Source organism: Cucurbita maxima, unplaced genomic scaffold, assembly GCF_002738345.1.
Source record: "Cucurbita maxima cultivar Rimu unplaced genomic scaffold, Cmax_1.0 Cma_Scf00006, whole genome shotgun sequence".
In the NCBI taxonomy this organism is placed as follows: Eukaryota; Viridiplantae; Streptophyta; class Magnoliopsida; order Cucurbitales; family Cucurbitaceae; genus Cucurbita; species Cucurbita maxima.
In genome coordinates, this window is record NW_019272022.1 from 10,001 (window position 1) to 22,046 (window position 12,046).

Consider the following 12,046-nt stretch of genomic DNA (forward strand, 5'->3'; position numbering starts at 1 on the left):
CCATGGACTTACGTGTTTCGAAAACATTTTTAAAACGACACCACAAAAGACTAAATAAAATGAATAAGAGTTTAAGTTAAAAATAATCTAGTCTAGCCTAAGTCTAAGAAAACAAATACCACTACCCTATGCATGTGCCATGGTCTCGAGTTACGATGTTGTCGTCAGCCGTACAGGAATGCCTTGCCTTAACTTGAAAAATGTAGTAGCACATGCCTTGAGTATTTAAAGAAATACTCAGTAAGTGACCCCACTATTGGGGTTAAATGCAACAATCACATGCAATGAACTGATGGGACCTATCTTTCGTTTTGTTTTGTTTCGTTTCATTTTCCCTACGGTGCTGTCTTAACGGGTAATCGTGGACGTGTACCATATACTCTACACACAGCCCATACGTGCGTGTATGGGCTCACCAGCTAGTTCGCACACCGCTGGGCCACTTTCCTTATCCGATGGGCATACTTGGGAGCCCCTTATGCCGGGACTCGTTAAAACTAGTAACCGTCATGGCAGCGCTATGCAAATCATAATGATCGTTGTCTTGCCATTGGATGTACGCGTCCGTACACTTGTGATGGGATAGGGGTATCCCCCCAGATGCATGAACACACATAATGCATGAGGTCCCCTTACTTCTACATTTATCATTAATGAACATAACCCCCCTGTCACATTCCATGCTTCATGTCATTCTCATTTTCAATTTACATTTCATACATATTTCTATCGGGGTTATGATTCCAGACAGTTTATCGTGTTTCATGTCATACAATTCATGCTATTTACATTCAAATATAAGAGACCTAACATAACCTTCTATGCTTTTAACATAACATTTCATCATATACACATCATACCATGACATATTGCATCACAATGTATCATATCATAAACAAGTCATAACGTAAATCGTAGTCTTATCATTTTCTAACTTATCATTGCCTTAGCGTTCTTATACTTATCATAGACATATCATTACGTGAACGTACCTCAGTCATATCATCACAAGAACATAACCTAATGCTATCGTTCTATCAATCCTAACGCTTATCGTTCTATCAATCTATCACAAACCTATCCCTTTCTACCCGTAGCCTAATCGTATTCTTCCATCAATTTCTCTTATCCATATCACTCCGGTATGTAACCTAACCTTAACGTTTCATGAACGTATTTGACTCCTATCGATACATTTCGTTTTGTGCATCCTTCTTGTATCCTATCTCAAACATATCATTGAACACATCGTACCGTAATTATTATCAAAAAATTCACATATTATAACATATACATAACAATTAAGAAGCATATCGATCCACAGACAATTCACACATATCAATATATATGACACGTGCAGAACCACAGAGCACGTGTCAACAGCAAATATAACCATGTCGATAGTAAGGTCACTTACCTAGTTGGCTTAGGTTGATGTTCCGTCGTTATCCTTACTGAAAATCCATTAAACTCCAAGTCAACCTATGTGAGCCCATGATATCAGTTTCAAGTTTGAATTTCTACAAAATTGTTTCTCTAATTTATGTTGATCTATGTGTTCTACTTCATGCCAGGCTTTGCTTGAGTTAGGTCTTGAAATATTTATATATATTTTTTATAGTATTATTTTCATTCTAACCATTTAATACCCATTCAAATTTTCCAGATATTCTATTTTCTATTACCGTGTTTAATACCCTTTAACATTTTCCAAATAATTTCAATTACATTCTATATTCAAAATCTTCCTTCCCTTACTGTGTTTCCCTTCTTTTGATTATCCCTCTCTGTTTCAGGATGACTTTTAATATCATTAAATAAAATGAAAGGAAAACTACTAACCTCTTCAAAGCAATATCTCCTTGTACCAAAATATCTCTTACTAGCAAAACTAAATCTGAACCTTGTGTTTGTGTTTGTTTTTACAGGAGAGATAGGTTAAATCTGTTTAAACTTTTCTTTATATTTTTGTTTGTTACCTTTTCAATTAGGTTAGCAATTGCTTTTGGCCAATTTAATCGATTCTATTTTCTTTCTGTTATAGATTATGGCATCTTTCTAGCATGTAAATTGCTAAAAAAAAACTAAATAATTGGATGAAAGAAAGATAATTGGATGAAATAAGTAAAAAAAACTTACCCAGAAACCTCAAATCTATCTCCCATATAAATCTTGACCATTTCCTATAAATTTGGTGTGAGAAACTATTAGGTGTGTTGAGGAGAGATTATTGGAGAGAGTGACTGCACTTAGGGGAGAGAAACGGGAATAATTGTTTTTATTTACTTATTTATTAATTTATTATTATTATTATTATTATTATTATTATTTAATTATTTACTTTTTTTTTTTTTAGGGTAATTTGGTTATATTGTTCCCTAACTTATCATAGGCTTAAAGTTCTTATATCTATCACAGTCATATCGTTACGTAAACGTACCTTAGTCATATCATCATAAACGTATCTTAACGCTATCGTTCTATCAATCTATCACAAACCTATCTCTTTCTACCTATATCCTAACCATATTCTTTCATCAATCTCTCCTATTCATAACACTTCGGAATGTAACCTAACCTTAACGTTTCATGGACGTATTTTACTCCTATCGTTACATTTCGTTTTTTGCATCCTTCTTGTATCCTATCTCAAACATATCCTTGAACACATCGTACCGTAATTATTATCATACAATGCACACATTATAACATATACATAACACAATGTTTTTTTAATATTTTTATTAGTTAGTTAGTTATTTATCTATTATTTATTATTATTATTATTATTACTATTTTTTTTCCTATTATTAAAATTTTATTATTATATTATTATATTTAAAAATAATAATAATAAAAATGAATTTGAAATTTTTTTAATATTTACTTTGAAAAAAAAAATATGAAAACACGGTATACTTTTTATTTGTCTTTCCACCATAAATATAAAAACACCTGGTCTACTTTTTATTTATCTTTTAACTATAAACATAAAAATAGGTTGAGTTGAAAAAAAATATTTTAATGGTACATCTACAGCCTACAATTTCCATAATTTTGTCCCTCTAAATTTTTCTAAACTTCCATCTCTCCAAAGCTCTCATTTTTTTAAATGACTATGACATTGGAAGTTGATCTTTCTCTTCCACGTCTAAGTAAATTTTTCAGTTAAGGTACGCATAATTTTTTCTTCAATTTTCTTGTATAGCATATCCCTCTTCCTCTATTACTTATTTTTATTCGACCTTCAACTTTTAGAACTTTTCATCAATGAACATGTTATCACTATTGTTCATAGGTATTTTTTGATTCTTCAACGCCTAAATTAGATTTTAAAAAAAATCTTATAGCTTTAGGCATTTTTCTCTCTCTCTCTCCTCACCCATTTCCTTTTTCTGTCTCTACATTTACCTATTTTCCTTTCTCCATTTCTCTCTCAACTCCCTCTACATTTTCCAGTTTTCCCCTTCTCCCATTTCATTGCTCACTCAGGTATTTTTCCATTTCTTATCTCTTCTTTTATTTGTTAGTTAAAACTTTGTTCATTCACAATATCGATTCTAGTTGCTATAGATTGATTTAATCCTATGTTTATTAATTTTAATGCTTTTTTTCTGAACTTTTGTGTTACATTAATTAGAGTGGTAGTTCAATTCGAATATGATTCTTTTCCATCTTGAAATTAGTACGATTTTCACTTAAGGGTCCTTTCCTTCTTTTTTGTTAAATTGTTTTTGTTTTGAAGAAATGAGAGATTCTTTGCACTCTAGATTTAGTAAAATTTTGAGTCAAATATGTGGAGGAAAATTAGGCCTAAGACCATGTGCCAACCCTAGTCAGTCAGCCTAGTGAGACAATGAAAGGTTGAGTGTCTAATTTATACAAGGTAGCTCTGTATCCTATTTACTAGAGTTAACTACTTAACATGTGTTTATGTTATGTACGAATCAAATAGATGAGGTAAATAAGACTATTATATCTCCAAAAGTAATAAAATAAAAACCAAGTATATATGTATGAATCAAATGGTTGAAAAACAATCTAATGTGTGTTGGATATAGTTCTTTTGAGTTATTTTCTATTATTTATTTTAGTTTGGTAACATTTTGTTCTTTATAATTTTTTTTTAGCATTTTGGAGTTATCGATATTCTATTTTACTATCAGCAACTTGTCTATTTTATTCTTCACACTAAAACAATGGGTGGAGTAATGGATGTTTGTCCCTCTCAATTTGTCTTAGATTAAGAAAATTATATAACACTAAATTTTTCCTTACAAAAATTCTTGGCTATGACCTTGTGATGTGTGAATGTAGATTCAAATAGTATAGAAAAATTAATGGTTCTCATTGCAGACATTTAGTGACATTAATACATGTTATCCACTTTGTGTAGGAATACTACTTCGAAAAATTTGGTCAAAACAAAAATGGTTGAAGGAAGAGATGTTGTTCAAGTTCTAAACAGTTTAGCTTTTCATGACACCCCACCTTGTATGTAATGATGATTTGGCCTACTTGGAAGGATCTTGTACTAAAACTGTTAGCTCTACCGTGGTACTTTTACTTGTAGTTATTACTTAAGTTTAAGTTGTAAGCTACTGTATTGCTTTATATATTTCTATTCTTTTTGCATAGATAGCATTGTCCATGCCTTTATATGAAACAAGTATCTTTTCAAAATTTTGGATATAAATTTCTCTACTTGTCTCAAACAAATCATCGGATGTCTTTGGAGCATTACAAAGATGCAATCTTGCTTTTTACCTTACCATTTTTAGTTGATTTCATATAATTTAATTGTTTCATAATTCTTTGTGGTTCATGGTGTAACTCCCCCTTCGTTTCAGTTAGACAATTATATGGTTTTATCTCTAAGTTCAACCTTTAATATTGATTATACTATAACATGTTAAAATTGAAAGTTTTCTTTTTCTTAACCTAAAAGTAATAGATTACCTTCAATTTGGTTCTCTTACTAGAAAATATTATGCATTATCAATTTGTTTTCGTACCCTTTAAAATAATAGTGTTGTTAGTTTTTAATTTTCTACTTATTCAGGTGATACTATGTACCTTACCAACACTTCCACGACACAAAAAACCAGCCTCTACTTATTCAGGTGAAAACATGCATTCTAGCAGACTTAATTATTTATTTTCTTCTACTACCATGCCTTCTGCTTCTACTATACTCTTAAATGTAACTTTGATTTGCAGACTGAATACGCTGCCTAGTTTTTGAATTTCATGAGGCAATATATGGATTTTTTTTTATATAAGGCGTTTTGTAGATTAGATCATGTTTTTCAACAGGACTCTATTGTGCTCCTATCTACTTTCTCATATTAATTTATTGTTAATATATTGTCTTAGTTAGTCATAGACCTTTTATGCCTCGATATTTATATTTGAAGATAGTAAACTTTTGTATTCATTTGGAGTGGATGTTATTGTAAGTTTCTAAAAATTTAATTTGGAATGGTTTAAATGTATCATGGAGGGACTTGAAGGGGAAATGTCAAAATAAGGAGACTTTAAATTAAAGTAATTTTGGAGTAGTTATCACAGTAAGATACTTAAACTCTTATGGTTGTTGATAACCTTTGTTCTTTACTTTTTATTTTCAATGCATCTTAAAAAGGGTTAGAAGGGATAGAAAGAAGTAGACGGATTTGGTTTATGGATTGGATCTCATGTAGGAACTTTTTGATATTTTCAACTGTGTATTGGAAATATATTTTAGATTTATTTCATCATCTAGTTATATCGGTATTATTAATTTTTTACTTAGTTATTCAACTAATAATGTACGTTTGATGTAGGTGTGTGACTAAAGATGAGGTCATGACCTACACATATTGGTACAAATGTTATACTCTGTTTTTTATTAAAAAAAATATATATATTTGTATATAAAGCTAAGATTGTTGGTTATTTATAGGAAATTAAAGATGAAAGAGGACTTGCACTACAAAGTCCGGATGAGATAGCATTTCGTGCTTGTTTCAGGAAGCACTTCGATCACTCCTGGTTGTATATGGATTTTTTTTGACAGACGACAGTGATGATTTACCAACGAAAAGAGGTCAAGCCGATAGGACCTACTAGAACAATCGCCCTACTTGATCAAGCTGATTAGCATGTGGACCAACTCGTTCACGTTCATTTGATTTACTCTGAATCTTAGACTGTTCCCCTTTAGCTTCTTTAGTCAATTCTAATTGTTCACTCTTAGTTGACCATTCCGCTGGGACTGTAACTCAAAGAGGAGAAGACGTTTAACATCATTGCAAATAGTAGATAATAATTTATCTGGTATGGTTTGAATAACTTCTTTATTTCAAGAAATGATTGAATACTACTAATGTAATGAAATTTCAATTATGAATGGAAGTCAAGACATTTAATGTGTTACTAGTATTTTCTCCATGTTTATTTAGTTAAAATAATATCATTCTTAAAATACAACGAAAAAATAAATGCTATTAAAAGAGTATTACTATAATTATAATTATAAATGAATAAACAACTTTATTATAGCTTCATATAAAAGTTATAAATACTATATTATAGCATTAAAAAAGGTTATTATAAACTTATGATAACACAATATTTTAGTATATTAAATATATTATAGCTTTAATAAAACGCTATAATATGTTTGCATAACAACGTATATAAGCTATAATTTAAATTTTATTATAGCATTTATTATAGCTCTACAAAAACGCTATAAAAAATCTACGATAGCGGAACTTTTAATAATATGATCTGTTACAACGTACGAAAAACGCTATAAAAAGTCTACGATAGCATTTTTCATAAGCTATCGTATCAATTATTCTTGTAGTGATTACAACATAAAGTAAAATTTTCAATTAAGGTCCACATAATTTTTTCTACAATTTTCTTGTCGGGTAAATCTTCTGCTTCTCATCTGGTTGGAGATCATCATCTCCCTTGCAACTCTAGTGTACCAACCCATAATTTTCTACTTAATTTAAGATCGTTACTATATACCTATCATGAATATTAAATGCAGAATTACTTCATTTAAACTTTCATAAAATGCCACTTTCATCTTAAAACACAGTCTGGGCTCATGGACTTACGTGTTTTATAAACACCTTTAAAAACGACACAACAAAAGACTAAATAAAATATACAAATGTTTAAAATTAAAAACATCATATTCTAGCATAAATCTAGGAAAATAAATACGACTACCCCTATGCATATATCATGGTCTCAAGTTGCAATGTCGTCGTCAGCCGTACAAGAATGCTTTGCCTTAACCTGAAATAGAAGTAGCACGTGGCTTTGAGTATTTAAAAAAATACTCGGTAAGTGACTTCACTATTGGAGGTTACATGCAAGAACATTCAAATGAAATGACAAGACCTATCATATTAGTCTATTTTCCTACTGCACTAACCTAACGGGTAACTTGGATGTGTACCATATACTCTACACACAGCCCATACGTGTGAGTATGGACTCACCAGTCAGTTTGCACACCGCTGGGTCACTTTCCTTATCGGGCGAGCATACTCTGGAAGCTCCTTAGGCCGGACACCCGTTAGAACTAGTAACCGTCACGACAGCATGAGGTTAAATATAATGATCATTCTCCTTATCGTCGCAGCATTATGATAAACATAATGATCGTTCTCCTGCTTGGTCATTGCAACATTATGATAACCATAATTATCGTTTTCCTGCCTCGTGGCGTACGCATCTGTACTATCGTGAAGGGTAAGGGGTATCCCCCAATGCATGAGCACACAATAATGCATGAGGTCCCAACCTTTTTCCATTTTCATTATCATTTAATACAACCCCACTAGTGTTCCATACATATCATATCATTTTTCATATCATTTCATATATCGTTTATCATATAATTTATCATATCTTTCATGCATACGTCGGGGTTGTATTTCATGCTAGTTCGTCGTTTTGTATGTCAATCAAATCATATCATTCAAATTACATAAATGTCTCATTTCATAACATTTCATGCTTTCAGATATAACAATTTCCATCATATACATATCATACTATATCATATTACATCACAATATATCATATCATAAACCTGTCAATTTAACACATATCTCGTACCATAACATATTTCATATCATATCATATGACAACATATGTATATACGTCATTCATATGTCGTATCATAATCATATCATATCGTAAACACTTCGTGGTCATATCGTTCCCTAACTTATTATAGCCTTAACGTTCTTATAACTATCACAATCATGTCGTTACATGAACGTATCTTAGTCATATCATCATAAAAATGTATCCTAAAACTATTGTTCTATCGATATATCATAAATCTCATCCCTTTCTACCTAAGCTAACCATATTCTTTTATCAATTGATAATGACCATATCTTTTTTATCAATCTCTCTTATACATAGCACTTTGATACATACCCTAACTGTAATAGCCCAAAAATAAATAAATAATTATACAAATAAAAATAATATACATTCCCTAACTGCCAAAAAAAATAAATAAACAAATAAACAAATAAAAATAATTATAAAAAGTAGTTAAAATAATAATAATAAATAAATAAATAAACAAAAAGCAACATTTCCCCACTTCTCTCCACTAACCTCTCATCCCTTCTCACAATTATCTCCCCTCAACCCATCCTTACGCCATAAAGTAACTTACTGCAAAAAGAAACAGAAAAACAATAAATAGTCAGATTTAAAAAGAGAATGACCTTTACTCAGTTAAGATTTGAGATTTACTTGAAGATATATCTGTCTAGAGTTAGAAACTAAATGTCAATCATTTATATTCTAGTAAATCTCAGATTAGTAATATTAGATTAAATTTTTATCAATAGCCAAATGAATAGATTAAAGATAGAATGGCCAAGAAAACTTCTGAATAGGAAACACTAAGATAAGGAAATAGGAAACACTGCAATAAGTAAAGATTTGGAGACAAAGATTCACTGGAAGTTTGTAATGCATGAGAACAGAATTAAAAGGCAACCAATCAAAAAAAAGAGAGAATATTTGGGAATTAAAAACCACACACTAAATATGAAGGGAAATGTAAATATAGAGGGTAAATACATATAGTAGAATTAAAAGGCAACAGATAAAAAAAGAGAAAAGATTTGAGAATTAAAAACCACAAAATAAATATAGAGGGAAAGGTAAATATAGAGGGTAAATACAGAAAGTAGTAAACCAGAGAATAACTTGAAATAGCTATATCTATTTCTTATACAACAGTAACACAGGTAAATATAGAGGGTAAATATAAAAAGTAGTAAAGCCGAGAATAACTTGAAATAGCTATATCTATTTCTTATACAACAGTAACAATTAAAAATAAGATGGTTAATAAAAATATAATTATAAATATATAACATTTCAAGACTTTTATCAACCAATGTAAATTAGAGAAATAATGTTGTAGAGTTCAAACTCGAAATTAATGTCATGGACTCATATAGGTTGACCCGGATTTCAAAAGATGGAATCGAACCTTCATTAAAGATGTATTCGTGACAACGACTTAAGCTAGCCAGGTAAGTGACTCACCTGTCGTAGGTTACGCGTTATTTGTTGTATGTTGGCGCGTGCCAGTGGATTTGCACGTGTCATTAAATTGTATGCTAGATTATTGTGCTTGTGCTTAAGTACGTAGTCAGTTTACCGTGTTTCATGTTATACAATTCATGCTGTTTACATTCAAACATTCCATACAATCATGCCATAACCAATCAAGAACAGCATATCGTCACATGCATTACACATCACATCAGACTAAACAACATACATAGCATACATTTATGTTCACATTGAAAATGAGAATGACATGAAGCATAGAACGTGACAAGGGGGTTATGTTCATTAATGATAAATGTAGAAGTAGGGGGACCTCATGCATTATGTGTGTTCATGCATCTGGGGGATACCCCTATCCCATCACAAGGGTATGGACGCGTATATCCAATGGTAGGACAACGATCGTTATGCTTTGCATAGAGCTGCCGTGACGGTTACTAGTTTTAACGAGTCCCGGCAAGGGGCTTCTAGAGTATGCCCACCAGATAAGGAAAGTGGCCCAGCGGTGTGCGAACTAGATGGTGAGCCCATACTCACACGTATGGGCTGTGTGTAGAGTATATGGTACACGTCCACGATTACCCGTTAGGACAGCACTGTAGGAAAAATGAAACGAAACGAAAGATAGGTCTCATCATTTCATTGCATGTGATTGTTGCATTACCTCAATAGGGGGTCACTTACTGATTATTTCTTTAAATACTTAAACCATGTGCTACAACATTTTTCAGGCTAAGGCAAGGCATTTCTATACGGCTGACGACCGCATCGCAACTTGAGACCATGGCACATGTTTTTAACTTAAAACTCTTATTCATTTTATTTAGTCTTTTGTTGTGTCATTTTAAAGATGATTTTGAAACACGTAAGTCCATGGCTGTGTTTTAAGATAAAGGTTATGTTTTATGAAATTTTAATGAAGTCTTCCGCATTCAATGTTTATGGTACGTATACAGTAGAAATTAATTCACAAACAATTCACACATATCAAACATGTGCAGAATTACAGGGCACGAGTCAACATCAAATATAACTATGCCGATAGCAAGGCTACTTACTTGATTAGCTTAGGTTGGTGTCACCAATTTTATCTCGGTTCAATTTTGTTCTTTGTATCTTAGTCAACCTATATGAACTTTGACATAAATTTCAAATTCAATTCTCTATATTTTGCAATGATTTAGAATTAGACTTCATGTCTGTATTAGAGGCTTTGTCTAGAATATATATATAATTTTATTTTTATTAAAAATCTCATTTTCTACAATTAGACTTCACCATTGATCCTTCCCCTTTGACAATACATATATGAAAAAATATTTGGCTTCATTGACACATATGATTAAAAAAAACATCCTTTAACCATCTCTAAATCTTCTATTTTATTTTTCTTTTCCTCTGTTTTAATTTGGTTTAAAATACCAAATCTTCCATTTTTTTTTTCCTTTTTTCCTCTTTTAATTTTGTTCACAATTCCAAATTTTTTATTTTTTTTTTTCTATCTCTTTTTATTTTGTTTTAATTATGTTACTCCTTGTTTTGGGTCAATTTTAATTCATTGTTTTTTTGTTTAAAAAAACTATGGATCCTTAACTCAAAATGATACAAAAATTTTAAAAATTACAATGAGATAAGAGAGGGAAAAGATGGAGAGATGGGTTGGGAGAGGAATCCGTTACCATTTTTAAAAAAATTATTATTTATTTATTTTTAGTTTTTATTATTATTATTATTAGTATTATTATTATTATTATTATTATTATTATTATTATTATATATAGAGTTGTTACCCCCGGATCTCAAATTATCTCATTAATGCATTAAGAGAGATTTCTTCCATCTTTGGTTTTCACCAAACTTTTGCTTCTTTGAGTCCCAAACAATTTTGGTTGTGCAACTATTCACTCATACTCTTTATGTGGCCTGCCCTCGAAGTCGAATGAAGTTCTTTTGTTCAAAAATTTTGATGTAATTGTTAAGATTTATGCCCTAAAGCCTCATAACTAATTATTTAGTTTCTATTTGTAATTTAATTATTATCGAGAATTCAAGGTTATTAATGTAAGATCTTATATTTATAGTTTACCATATATATCATATTTGATATTTTATTATCAGACAAATATCTCTTACATTAGCTATCTTTCCATTTATTATTGTTTCATATGCTTATAATTTATTTGATTGTATGTAAGATAACATTCACACCATTTAACCTTGGAACCAAAAACTTTCAAACACCCAATATTTAGAATTTTATTAGGTCAAAGTTCATACAAAGTTTATTATGTCAATGTTTATAAAAAGTTTTATTTGAAGAGAGTCTAATTAAAATTCTAAAGACTGTATTAACGTCTTTCGAATAAAAATATTTAGGTAAATCATATTCATTTAAAGTTGATGTAGCAAATTATTGTAAAGTAATAAT